Below are 14,791 nucleotides of genomic sequence, written 5' to 3'. Positions count from 1 at the left end.
GAGAGCACTCCACAATAGTCCTTGATGTAATCACAGTTTTTGTTCAGCCGCTTATAACAACGGCAGATAAAGTTTTCTATACCATTTGTCTATAGAAATCCGCGCCAAGTTCTCGTATCCACCGTGAGGCAGCAGTTTTAACATAACCACATGCCAGATAATGCTGGTCAGTCATTTTTTCTTTGCTTTAGAACAGGGAAAAAGTGAAAGTCACTGGGGCTAGGTCAGGGTTGTAGAAGGGGTATTCTAGTCGTTCCAAGCGTAGCGTCACTGGTAGAAATACTGGATCTACTGCTATGTCCAGGGTTGTCATGGACAATGTCAGGGCAATGGCAGGTAACAAGCAAGACGACAGAGAAAGTTGCACATGGTTTGACTCCTTGCAAGATTAAAAAAAAAATGTTGTATGTCCCTTTCAAGACTATGTTAACATGAAGAAATATTATAGGGTTTCAAGATTTTTTTATGACACCTGCAAGATTAATGAAAAGTGACAAAGTACCTTTAAAAGCCCGACACCACTTCCCTACATGTTATTTTGAAATTTAGCCCCCCCCCCCATACACCTCTACAATCTCCCTATGAATGGCGGTAGGTGTAGTGTTTTTGGCCCACAGGAACCGCACCTGTAACCTCACTTCAACTCTTGACCAATTTTCCAGACGAGTCATCACTTTTAATGTCCGCTTCTCGGGTATACATGATCAGAATCCGAAATCTTCAAACCTGCACTAAAACAGACATGTTATTAAACTATAAACAAATTTTCGTAAAGTTACAGAGAATAACTTAGAACTTTTATGCTTTGTAACGTTTTCTTTGTTATTCCTCGTAGTTAAATGTTATTTGGTTTTTCGAAATGAATTTGCTTTATATACAATTTTAGTATCATTTAAGTGAAATTCCATTATTAAATATTACCATTTTAAAAACAAAAATTTTATTTTTAACGAAATAAGAAACATTTAAATAGATTTAAAGAAGAAATAGCTAAAAGTTTCTTTTCATTTCAAACAAAATAGAAAAACAATTCATCTACATCAATGGGCTATAAAAGCCAAGATGGCGCAGTTATTTAACACCGTTAAGTTGTAGATTCATGTCTCATACAGTTTCGGTGTTAAAAGAGGGGCTTTCAAGTTCAAACTAACCAATCAACCAGCTGTATTCCCTTTTTTTCGTTTTTTTTTTTTTTAAGTTTTAGTTGGGAACTTACCTTGCAGGAAAGAAAGATATAGGTAACTTCTGACTTGATTTTGTCAGTATATTACTGACGTTAAATATTGTGAAAGAAACAAAGTTATATGATAAAAGTATATGAAATAGGTTATTTAGCAAGGTTAAGTATATTTCAAGAATTTTTGGATATCAAAGAATTGGGATCGAAGGAAGAAAAATACAAATATCTACAGTTTCTTATTTTCTGCGGAGAAATCACTCTGATTTTAATAAATGTTAAATACAAAGGCGAATATATTAAGAACAATGGCTCCTATTTTTTCTTTTCCCTGTGTTATTGTATTATTTTCTTTTCTCTTCTATTTTCAATGTACAGTTATACGACCGTCTCTTCCTGTATTTGTGTACGTAGGACCATGTTAATGATAACATTCCAAAAATTATTTTCTCTTAAGAGTATCCTAATATTGAGTTAGATGAGATAATTTAATCTAAACATATCCTAATATTGAGCTAGAGAAGATAATTTTCTTTAAAACTATTGAACTAGAGGAGATAATTTTGTCTAAAAGTATCCTAATATTGAGCTACAGGAGACAATTTTCTCTAAAAGTATTTAATAATTAACTAGAGGGGGATAATTTTCTCTAAAGTGCCTTAATATTGAGATAAAGGAGGTAATTTTCTCTAAAGTGCCTTAATATTGAGATAGAGGATGTAATTTTCTTTAAAATTATCCTAATATTGAGTTCGAAGAGAAAATTTTCTCTAAAGGTATCTAATACTGAGCTATAGGAGACAATTTTCTCTAAAAGTATTTAATATTAAACTAGGGGGGATAATTTTCTCTAAAGTGCCTTAATATTGAGATAAAGGAGATAATTTTCTCTAAAGTGCCTTAATATTGAGATAGAGGATATAATTTGTCTAAAATTATCCTAATAATGAGTTCGAAGAGAAAATTTTCTCTAAAGGTATCTAATACTGAGCTATAGGAGATAATTTTCTGTAAAATTATCCCAATTTTAGCTGGAGGAAATGATTTTTTTCTAAAAGTATCCTAATATTGAGCTAGAAGAGATAATTTTCTCTAAAAGTATCCTAATATTGAGCTACAGGGGATTATTTTTTAAGGAGTTCGGTATAGCAAAACTTCCTTATATATTTCCCCTGTCTGTCCGAGTGTCCGTCTTCCCGGGGGATAAAAAAAAAACCCTCAAGAACTGCTTGATGGATTTCTATCAATTTTGGTCAGGAAGTAGAGAATCAGAAGTTAGAAATTGAGTTCGTCGATAGAGGTGATACTCAAACCTTAAATTGTATAAATGAACCATTTCCTGTTTCAGCGTTAATCACTATACAGCGAAAACGATAGTATATAGATAGCGAGAATCGGTTTCCTGAAATCGATTGAGCATCCCAAGAGAACATTTCATCTCCGTCCTTAACTCTCTCCGTCTACTGAAAACCGGAAGTGATAGAAATCCACTACAACTTCCGGTTGCTCCATTAGCAACAACAATAAGAGATTGCGAGTAAAGCTTTCTTTTGGAGTCAATTTAGCGTTCGAAGAATACCATTTTCTCTCTCTTAACCCAGTGACGCAAATACGCTAGTTGTAGCCCGGGGCAAATACAATATCTAATTACTTTTTTTAAAATTGTTGATTCAAATATGTCATTTTACCCGCCTTCTAAGATTTCAATGACATACGTTTCGAGACATTCTTCAATTGGTCCAATTTCGTGAAAATTGTTAAGTACGGTAGCTCTGAAATGAATTTTATTGCAGACACTCTTAAATGAGATCTAATTAAATCAGAGCTCCTGGAGTGCTCTGGTGCGCAAGTAGGTCTAACCTCCAGAAATTTTGTGGTGGTGCTCAGCACCCACACTAAAAGTGGAGAAAAATTAAAAAAAGAGGAAAACAAAGAAGAAACATGAAATAAAGAAAAAGAAAGAAAGAAAGAAAGAAAAAAGAAAGAAAGAAAGAAAAGAAAAGAAAAGAAAGAAAGAAGGAAAGAAAGAAAAAGAAAGAAAAGAAAAGAAAAGAAAGAAAGAAAGAAAGAAAGAAAGAAAGAAAGAAAGAAAGAAAGAAAGAAAGAAAGAAAGAAAAAGAAAGAAAGAAAGAAAGAAAGAAAGAAGGAAAGAAAGAAAGAAATATTCCACCGCACTTCTTAAATGGTAGTGAACCTGATATTTTCATAGAGCAGAGATTGGGAATATAAAGTTTGGACAGACTTTTCCAGGTACAAAAACACGTGAAATTACGAAATTTGTGCTGAGGATTTTTTAAGTGGCAAATTGAACGAACGTTTATTCCTCTTATTTTCAGCTAAAGTTTTTCACAGTTCTCATATACAAATGATCGGCGTTCAGAATGGCGTGACGAGAACTTAGATCGAGGATTAGAATGTTAGAATCCGAAAAACTTTACAAGAATACATATTTTCCACTGTGAGAAAAAAGAACGACCATATAAAGAAAAACAAATACGAAAAGTATCCCTTTTCATTTAAAAAGACTTTCAGAAGGATAAATTTTGAAAATTTTCCAGAGAACGGACCCGGATCCCCCTCTAAACCTGAGTGGTATATCATGCTTCGACATACTCCAGTCGTGAACTTGACAGCACCAAGCCCGTATCCACGGGGGTCTAGGGGGCCATCCATTAAAATTTTCACGGTAGACTTGCAATAAACTATAATATGGTGATGAAATATAAATGGTTTTATATCTCCCCCCCTAACTTCTACAGGGACCTCTCTACATTTTTGGGCTGACTACCGGCCTGGACAGCACCTCTACAGTATTTTTGATTTTCAAAACCCGACGCTCGTGAGTTAAATCGTTTCCTGTTAACCAGAAAACAGGTTTTCACCAATTTTCATGAAAATTTGTAGGATATTTTCAAATGTAGAAAAGTTTAGAAACTTGAAACTTTCCATTAATAAATCATATTTCTGGATTGCAGAAAACAACTTTCTGCCAACCGGCAAGAAATCGGTCAGGCTATTTTCAGCGGCGCAAAACTGTCTTTAACATTGCGGGGAACGAGTGAAACCGTTCCCATATATATATATATATTATAACGTAACTCGTTATACACAGGTCCTCAGTCATAATTATGGCTAAATTATATTAATAAAATCACTTAAAACAGTTTATGTTGTGTTTAGCTTTCCAGGCCTTTATTATGGCACACACTTATTGAAATAAATACACGCCTTGGGAGGCTGGCAGATTTGAGGCTTATTCTCGGGAGACATCAATTTCATCTCAATTTCCTTTATGACAATCAGGCACAAATCATCACATTTCTCCCCCAAAAAACACATTTCAAATCGGATTATTGGGGGGGACTGTCCCCCTCAGTTCCAAGATTGGTGGGGACATGTCCCCCTCATGCCCCCGGGATTTGCGCCAGTGACTATTTTCAAAACAAAGTTTACTACCAACTAAACATTGCTCATTTCAGAGGATACGGTAGAATGTTTCACTTCTTTCTATTATATTACTTGTCAACAGAGGACAGTAAAGTTTCTGAATTACAAACACGGAGAACGAACTACCATATATTAGGAATTATGTTAGTAATATTTTAGTTCCAACTGTTCCATTAACTAGAAGTTACTATAAATAATTGTTGTAACACTTTTAATTTAAGTATAAAGCTATCCATAACATACAGCCATTTCCTGCTTATATATCTACAATGATTTGCCTTTTTCTGTTTGTGGATAGCGGATTACAGACTAAGGTACTAGATTTTCTTACTTAACCTTAATATGGGAGTAATATAACGCAATTGCGAGCATTATAGTTCTGTTTCTTTATTCCGAAGTTGATTCCTTTCTCGGGATCGAATCATTTGATTGTGGCAAGTTTCATGACTTCGAATTTGATTTCTCCAAACAAGGATACTAACTTTACTCTAAAGCGAATTCCTTGGATCTAATGAATTGAACAACTCTGAATTTCCATATGATTCCTCCTTTCTACCAAACTAGTCAAACCACTAGTATAAACATAATTTATCGCAAAGTTGGTTTTGGGCGGGAAGAACGAAGTAAGTAGAAGCGTACAAGGAAAAACTGTGATGTTTCTAGACATGCGCAGTAAGTTCATTATTTGCTTCTCTGTCACGCAATGTCCCTCAGGTTCTTTCATGCTTATTTCATCTATATCAATCCGTCAACCAGATCTACTCGTCTGCTATTAGATTCGTCTTTTGGTTCCATCAACCGAATTCACGGGTTAAGTTCCAAAGTTGATCGTACGTTTCTAGCAAAATTTTGAAAATTTACTGTGAAGAAATGGATAATTTGTTCATTTGTGTGCTTAATACAGGAAGGAGGGGCAAGAATGCGCAAATTCTATTCTAATTAATATATTATTGAAAATAATGTCTAGAAAAAAAAAACTTTTGCTTTCATTTTAAACTTCGCGTATTTGCAACACACACATACATACATACACACACACACACACACACACACATATATATATATATATATATATATATAGGCTATATATATATATATATATATATATATATATATATATATATATGTAAAGTAGTTACAATGAAGGATTACAAGAAATAAACACATACAATTATCTACACTTGCTCTTATATGTGGGACAAGAGTATGAATGTGAAGGTGCAAAAGTACCCACTAAGAAAATTTAACATAAGTGTCAAATATAATTGCCCATTCCTTCATAAGATGTACACTGCTCATGCTACCACACTTTACACTTGTTACATTTAATCCAATATTCTGTTGGAGGATCACTATAGATGCCATCACATGCTGGACACTGTATAAAATATGATCACTTTTCTTGTTTACTTTATTAGAAGAACTTTTCATTTTTAATTTACTTTCGACACTTTTAATGTTCTCCTGCTTGTCATTATTTGTTATAGTCTTTGAACGACAACGTTCCTGAGACAAATTCGGTTTACAAGGTGACGATGTTGACATTTCAGACTCACCGCCACTGATTTTGCGTTTAACCGTTGAGGAACGTGTGGCTGCTGGTGGAGGGCTTTTGAAAGTAGTGGACAGCATGATGTTGACGGTCCGGGAGTGATTTTTTTTTTTTAAAATAAACAGTGAGCTTGTGATTGTTGAATTTCAAGAGATGGGGAAACGTTTGTTGCAACTGAAGGCATATTTTCATCATCGGAACCACTACAATGGTTTTCCGACTCGCTTTTGAGAATTGATACAGTAGATGACAAAAAGTCTGCATCGGTGAGTATGTTTGGATCTTGTGGAACTATACCACGTTGTTCAAAACCAGACACAGCATTTCCAATTGTTGCAGCCTTATAATAAGCTTCTGAAAACAAGAGTGCGCACGTGTATCCTTACCCTAACCATACGTGCGTAGGCCTACTCCTTTCCCCTGTTCATATATAATGGACTAGTCCAGAACACTGCATATCTATCTCGTGACACCGATGAGAAACAAGTGCAAAATGTGCTCTATGATTTGCAGTAAAAACTGACTAGATATTACTAGCACATTCAAATATATTGTCAATTTTGTCGAATATAGGGTCTACCTTAAATTCCTAAACCACAATATTACATCAAAGTAAAGATTTTTTACCTAGATTTTCTGTCCTTCTTTGTATTTATTTCACAAATGTTTACTTGCTCGCCCCATAACTTTCTATCGGCACATGATGATAGTGTTACAATACGCATAATTTTTCTCCTGATTTTACCAATTCGTATCCTTACCCCCTTCGTACGCTTGCCCTCTCCTCCTCTAATGTGTAAGGAGAGCGGAAGTTGTGTTTATTCTTTTTTATAAGCAGATATAATCATAGAACTATTTGGCAAGCGGAGGGAACTACTTCGCGCAAGGTTACCGAATGGTTGGATTGTGGGAAAGTAACGAGCATTTGTATTCTGAATATGCCTGCAGGTGTACAGAGACACTTCAGTTAGTATCCTTACGCAGAAACGAAAAATTACACTCTATTAATTTTAACAAAATGGGTCCAGACTTACCTAAGCCTAAGTTAACCCGGCTTTACCCTACAATACTTAATCCTACCTTACTCTACTCTACCCTGCCCTACTCTATTGTACCCTCTTAAAGTCGTCCTAAAAATTGATAGTTTTTAAACTTCTGAAGCTGTTATCACGCTTTTTGTCGAAAACTAGGCGAACGACCAACTTTGGAAAACATGCAGAATTCACTGACTTAATCCGTCAATTATACCGAGTAAATCCGTCTTTTTATTCAACCTGAGTGAATCCATCTTTTGATCCCATCGAAATCAATCCGATTCCTTTCAGGGATTTGTCCTTTCACTGCACTGAAGGACTTGCTATGTTGGAAGTAATTGTTCCGAAATTACTCATCACTATAGTCTCTTCGTCTTGAAGTAGCAATTTTCTGTTTTAATACCATCCTTCAACTACAGTTTCCTTCACTCACTCCCTCTCTTTCCTTCCACCATATCCTCTAGCACGTCCCTCATAATACAGTTCCTCCACACCCAATATCCCAACCAGTTCCTCTTCCTCCTTTTAACAATATCTAAAAGTCTTCTTTTTTTCCCTACTGTTAATATTTCTAACACCTTCTCATTCGTTTTCCGTTCAACACAGCTAATTCTCACCTTTTTTTCCCCTCCATGCCCGCGTTTCGATAGCCTGCAATTTTTTAAATCGCTTTTGCGTAATGTCTATGTTTCTACCCCATAGAATGCATATTGGAATCAGTAAAACAAAATCTCAATGTTTAATTGGAAGTTTGTTCAATACAAGGATTAGCTAAACCTTGAAAATTGTTGAAAAGAAAAATATGACGCCTTTAGTGTGTAAAAATAATTTTGCAATTCACGGTATTTCAATAATCTGTGCCGTCTTTTCTTCCATGCGTTTCACGGGTAGCCTCCCCAGTTTGGGAACCAGTGGTGGATCTAAAAAAATATATATATATATAAAATGATTACCAAACGTTGCGATTTATCTTATAAGCAGTGATGATTAAAAAAAATGGTCATCATCTACGTTGTACACTATCATCATATTGCAAGAAGGTAAACTATATTAAATTTAGAAACATACATTGTATTTCCGTTACTATTGGCGTACTGTAGAATTTATTATCCCTTATATCCAGAGTAAAATTTACCTATGAAAAGCGTAAGGTTTCTTAAAAGCAAGACTTGAAAGACTCTTGCAAGCAAGACCAAGACCAAGGATTCCAGTGTAAGACCAAGACCAAGACCAAGACTAGATGTGCAAGACCAAGACCACTCCGGTTTTGGTCTTGGTCTTGCATTTGCTCATCACTAGTTTTCTACAATTACCTGAATCAGACGTTTCCTGGCCGCTGGATTGGAAAAGGTTGTGCATTTCACCAGCTCCCTTTGCCTGGTCTCCAAGAAGTCCCGATCTGACGACACCAGACAATGCTCTCTGGGGTTTCATAAAATAACAAGTAAGAAACACTCGATATCACACAACGCAGGAATTACGAGCAGCTGTGGAACACGCCTTCACCCTCGCGACTCCTGAGTATCTCCGCAAAACATCTGCGAGAACTTGGCGCAGGATTCAGCTGTGTTACGACAGGAATGGAGATCATACCGATGTTTATGACTCTTAAGGCTCTCAAGAGTTCAAGGTAACTGGGTACAGACATTCTACTATAACTAACACTATACTGTTGAACCTAAAGGGGGGGTGCGCCCACTTCCGGACCACCCTGTACAGAATGCATATGCCGATATTATAGACAATTACAATATTTAGTAATTTACAACACTGCAGTTAGAACGTGATCGGGCACCTCCATCCTTTGCTATGAAGTGATAACGGAATGTCTATATATTACCATAAATGAATTAATTTTTGTACTCAAAAAGTTTATACTGCATGAATTCTTATTTTCAGGATATTGAAATTTACAAATAATAATATGTGCAGTGCAAATAACGACAATTACAATTACTTACGTCCTCCAAAACAACGCAATATAATTGCACAACCGTCTGTGCACTTGCATTCAGCTTTTCTTTTTTAATTGCTCCACAGAATGTTATGAAATTAATTTCGATCGTGTCTGAAGAAGGATATGCTAGATATCCGAAACAGTTACAAATTATAATTTAAAATAAAGTTTTAAGCTTTGGTCAGTGTCTCTTTTGTTAAAAGAATGTTATGAACTAATACATTTAGTTAGGCTATAGATTAATTCTAGTATCAGTAGTACTATGAAAACATTAGATCTACTCTTATTACCGAACTGCCTATAGTACCCAAAATTACCCTATATATGAAATACGTACACTGTTAAGTAGCAGATTGTGTCTATTTTGTTTTCGTACTTATTCTAACACGGACACTAATACTTCCAACAGTGACGCATATATGTTCCTAATAACGATGTCCATAATCTTAAGAGTCTTCATCCCGGCGAAATTAAAATACCGCTAATTTTACAGTAATTATGTGATATCTTCAAATAGATAAAAGATAATTGAAATATGGAACAAGAGCGCCCTAGACAATATTATTTTGCGTGAGGTACCGTTATCACAAGTCGCCTAGTGGCTTTCCGTTTTCAGCTGTTTAGAAACGCGAAAATAAATGCCGATTTTCAAAATGGCTCGAAATCGAAAGCAGATAAGTGAGTCGTGACAACGGTTTCTCATGTAAAATAATATTGTCTAGGGCGCTCTTGTTCCACATTTCGATTATCTTTTATCTATTTGAAGATATCACATAATTACTGTAAAATTAACAGTATTTTAATTTCGCCGGGATGAAGACTCTTAACAGTGATGCACATGCTCATAACATTGATGTATATATGTTTCTAATAATGACGCTTATAATTCTAACAGTGACGAGCATATCGCTAATAGTGACGCATATGCTCCTAATAACGATGCCCATAATCCTAACAATGAAACGCATACTCTTAACAATGACGTAGCTATATATGCTCCTAATAATGACGTCCATACTCCTAATAGTGAAGCGTATACTCCTAACGGTTATGTATACAGGGTGTTTCAGAACAACACCGACGACATTTTGGAGATGATTCCTGACACCAAGATAAGACAAAAAGTATATACCAACCTGGGTGCATAAATGCTTCTTTCGGAGTTATAGGCTGTCGAAACATGAAAAAAATGACCTTTAAAAGTCCATGACTGCAATACTATAGGACCTATCGTAGTCGGATCAAGACTTCACCTATAATTCATTCAAGGAACGTTCAGTACCTCATGTAAACAAATACACGTGGTGGTTGTTTCATTTTATTGGTTAAAGAGCCTAGCCGCATCCATGCGGCAGAAGAAAATAGTCCATTGTCAACTAAGCTGTTTTTCAATGTTTTTGTTGCTTATAAGGCTCATTACCAGAAATACTATTTACTTACAGTGAAATAACAGAAACAACACTTTATCTAAGAACTAAATTGAATTAATGCAATAAAAGAGAATACGCATGCGTAGAAACTGGGTTTGGCCCACCTTATGCGCGAATCACAGTTTACAATATGGCTGCGTGCGAGAAATATGCAAAACGCTGACAGGGTACAAGCACGTGCTTCTCGAAAGAAGCGGTGACCGATAGCCAATCATCCGATGACTGGCGGAGTAATACCATTCTACAATGTTTACATCAGGATCAGAAGGTTCGTTGAATGAACTTTAGGAACTAATATGTGCCCTATCCAAAAATACATGTTCCAGAATCCTGCGGTACTCACGCAACAATTTTCATAGAGGGAGTTTGCCTAAGGGCATATAATTTGAAGTACTCACCAACTACCTCTGTAAAAACTGTTGCAGAAGTACTGCAGAATACTGATACATAGATATTTCGATAGGACACATAATAGTTATTAAGTGAAGTCTTGACACGACTACAGTAGGTCCCATAGTATTGAAGCTATGGATCTTTAAAGTTCAAATTCTCAAGTTTCCGGCAGCCTATAACTCCGAAATGACGGATTTTTGCACCGAGGTTGGTCTATACTTTTTGTCTTATCTTGGTGTCAGGAATCACCTCCTAAACGTTGCCGGTGTTGTTTTGAAACACCCTGTAGCTATATACTCCTACTAACGATGACGTCCATGCTCCTAACAGTTATGTATATATGATGTCTATTCTCCTAACAGTGAGGCGAATACTACTTGGGAATATTGAGAAATATTGGGAGAAAATATTAAACGGTTAACCACCCACACTGCTTGACGTGGCGAAATGGTTCATATCGCCAAAAGAGTCAACAATTCATTTAAGTTCTTTCATGTGAAGTTCGTAGTATTAGGAAACGGGTGGAATGTGTAACCTACGATGAACTAATGGTTGTATCGGTAGAATATTTCATATCTTCAATCTCGACAGGTGATAACCTTAGTCAAGAGATCAAATACGTCTAATCTGTTTCCATGAACGTAATAAAGCAAGTTAGACCCACCTTTTTGTCACGTGAGCGCAATTACACTAATAATTTTCTCTCTTGTTGTAGGTAGTGGGAAACTTGACACATCGAGTTATTAACAATGGACATGTTTCAGCTTAACTGTAAGTCACGTTAACACTTATAGTAGCTACATATGTATATACGAGTATAACATACCTACATGCATGTTATGTTTGGTATACATATTGCGTGCAGCATTCATTTTGTTTTTCGTTACTGCTATAAAAGTGCTGGTCATAATATTTAAAAATTGTCATTTTTCACTTTTGTAAAAGTTCATCAACAACTTTTTCCTCTTTGGTTGTGATATAGAGTAAGGAACAACAAACATAAAAGAACTGAAAACGAAAAAATAAATAAATGAAAAAGAGACTCACTCACTGGCATTTTGTATATATGCGTGAGACTCCATAAAGTCTGCACTAATTTTTTATGTTATATAGTAAATGTATATATATATATATATATATATATATATATATATATATAGTCAACTAACTTACTTGGTCAGCGGTCTTCCTTGTCGGGACTCCTGGTTCCGCTTCGCTAGTTAAATCTTAAAAGTCACGACAGCTTTTGGATGCGAAAGAACAAAAGAACTAACCCTTTGTCGCAATTCTTAACCATAAATACAATGGTCTTTGTATTTTAATATGACCACTAAATATATTGTTTGGTTCAAATGGCAGAAAACTTTCAATAACTTCATAGAAGTTTTTCTAATATATATATATATATATATATATATATATATATATATATATATATAATATATATGTATGTATGTATGTATATATACAAGTAATACAATATCAACTCTTGTATTTTGAAATTTAATATTAAAATAAAACACCTAAAAATTTCGGTTAGCTGCATTTAAACTATATCAAATAGACTATTTCAGAGACAATAAAATAAAATAAAAGACAGAATTATAATTTGAGCCTCTAAATGTTTAATTTCCTGGTAGGAGGTCATCTGGTTCAGAACACAAGTTATATTGAAGGTCTATGTCTCATTTAGTCTCGGTGCTGAACGGAATACTAAACTTCAAAATCAACTAAACAATAATTTATTTTGTTTTCTAAGAAAAGAGGTCGCAATAGGCTTTGACTACTGGATCTTTTAACATTACGCTCTTTTTCCTCAGCACTGTTTCGATTCGGGTCATTTTATCACAGGACACTCTTGAGTCAAAATATTTTGTCGCTGTTTTTACGGTTTGTAAGGCGTTTATAACATGATATTGCTCCATACATTGCAGAGTTAAACTCTCTTAAACTCTTTACTATTATTTATCTGGCTTCTACAGAATTTAAAAATAAAATCATAAGAGCACTGCTAAATCCAAATAAAATTTTCATATTTTCTTAAAATTTAATCCTAAAACATAACATTTTAGCAGGTAACTCTCAACCTTTTCGAACCTAGCGCCTCGTTGGATGAATGCAAGTGCCCTTAGTGGCCCCGTCACCTTAACCCAATCCACCCATGCACAAAGCTGAACGTAAGACTTAGGTGAAGCAGTCTAAGAACCAAAAAGGGCTCCAATTCATAGAATTATTCTTGACAAATACAGAAGATGACTAGACGTTCCGTCTTATTCAGGAGAATTCTTTCTTTAACCGTTGTCCCTTTTTTTCTGATTTTCAAACGGGACGCCTAAATGTCCCGTTTCCAAGTAAAAATGAGCGAAGTGTCCAGTAATTATTATTGAAAATATAAATGATCAGCTGCAGTACATATCACAAACTGCAACATAATCTATCTTTTAGATCTTTACACTGGACTTCGAAACTTGGGCAGTTTGTTTTCGGTGTAAAATTTACGTGCCTTCGTACAAAAGAAGAATCTACTTATCATTTCCTTCTTCAACTTAGAAACAGATCAAATATGCTTTTCTCAGTAAGGAAAATGTCTCGAAACTTCCTCAAGTTGAGGGGAAAGTTTCACAGCCTAGGAAGAAGAGTAGAGATTGCATTTGATATTGCTGGATGGATGCTCTCACATTTGCGGGCATTGTTACGGTACGAGGTTGGGCAGACGATATTTTTTTTTTTCAGTGCAGAACCTGTTGCTCTAAAGTTTAAGAGGCCTAATCACTGCGAAATTAAAATACCGCTAATTTTACAGTTAATTATGTGATATCTTCAAATAGATAAAAGATAATCGAAATATGGAACAAGAGCGCGCTAGACAAGATTATTTTGCATGAGGTACCGTTATCGTAAGTCACCTAGTAGCTTACCGTTTGCACCCATTTAGAAACGCGAAAATAAATGCCGATTTTCTAAATGGCTGGAAACCGAAAGCAGATAAGTGAGTCGTAATAACAGTATCTCATGTAAAATAATATTGTCTAGGGAGCTCTTGTTCCACGTTTCGATTATTAATAATTTTTTTTTATCTATTTGAAGATATTACATAATTACTGTAAAATTAGCAGTATTTTAATTTCACCGTGATGGGGCCTCTTAATACCCAAACTTGAATGGCTTTCCTATCCGGAACAGAATCAAATCGGATCAAGTCCGAACCGAATGCGAAATGCCTGCTGAATTGTAATCACAGAACCACCAGTATGATTATACTCCTGCACATCAAACGCAAGATGCTTAAAGCGCCACGCCATTGTGCCTACTGAAAATGGCACGTATAGCACTATCGATCGATACTGCTATCAATCGATACTACCGCCATATCCCCACCACAACTCACACACCGCCCTCTCCAAATACCCTGTATGTTTGGCTTGCCAGACCCTGTGTGTTTGGCTTGCAACGACTTAAAAAAAAAATAGAGAGAGTGATAATAGTAATATATTATTTTCTGCTCTCAAGTACTTTATTATTATTATTGTCTTCTAGCACTTTTATTATTATTATTTTCTGCACTTAATGCCATTTTAAAAGTCTGTTTATATTTTTGAAGACAAAGTTTTTAGTTTTATTGTTTTTAGTATGTGTTTTTGAAGTCGGATATTTTTAGAAAGCTAATTTTTTTCATGTTTTTAAAGTCAGCTTTTTAAATTTAACAGTAATTTTCCTAATCTTTCCATTTTTTGTTACAATAGTTTAGTTAGACACCTAAAATAACGATAGAACACTCACTATCTATAAAATAGATCTTCC

Source organism: Thermobia domestica, chromosome 13 (genome assembly GCF_964235325.1).
Source record: "Thermobia domestica chromosome 13, izTheDome1.hap1.1, whole genome shotgun sequence".
Taxonomy (NCBI): domain Eukaryota; kingdom Metazoa; phylum Arthropoda; class Insecta; order Zygentoma; family Lepismatidae; genus Thermobia; species Thermobia domestica.
Note: the sequence above shows the minus strand (reverse complement) of the source record.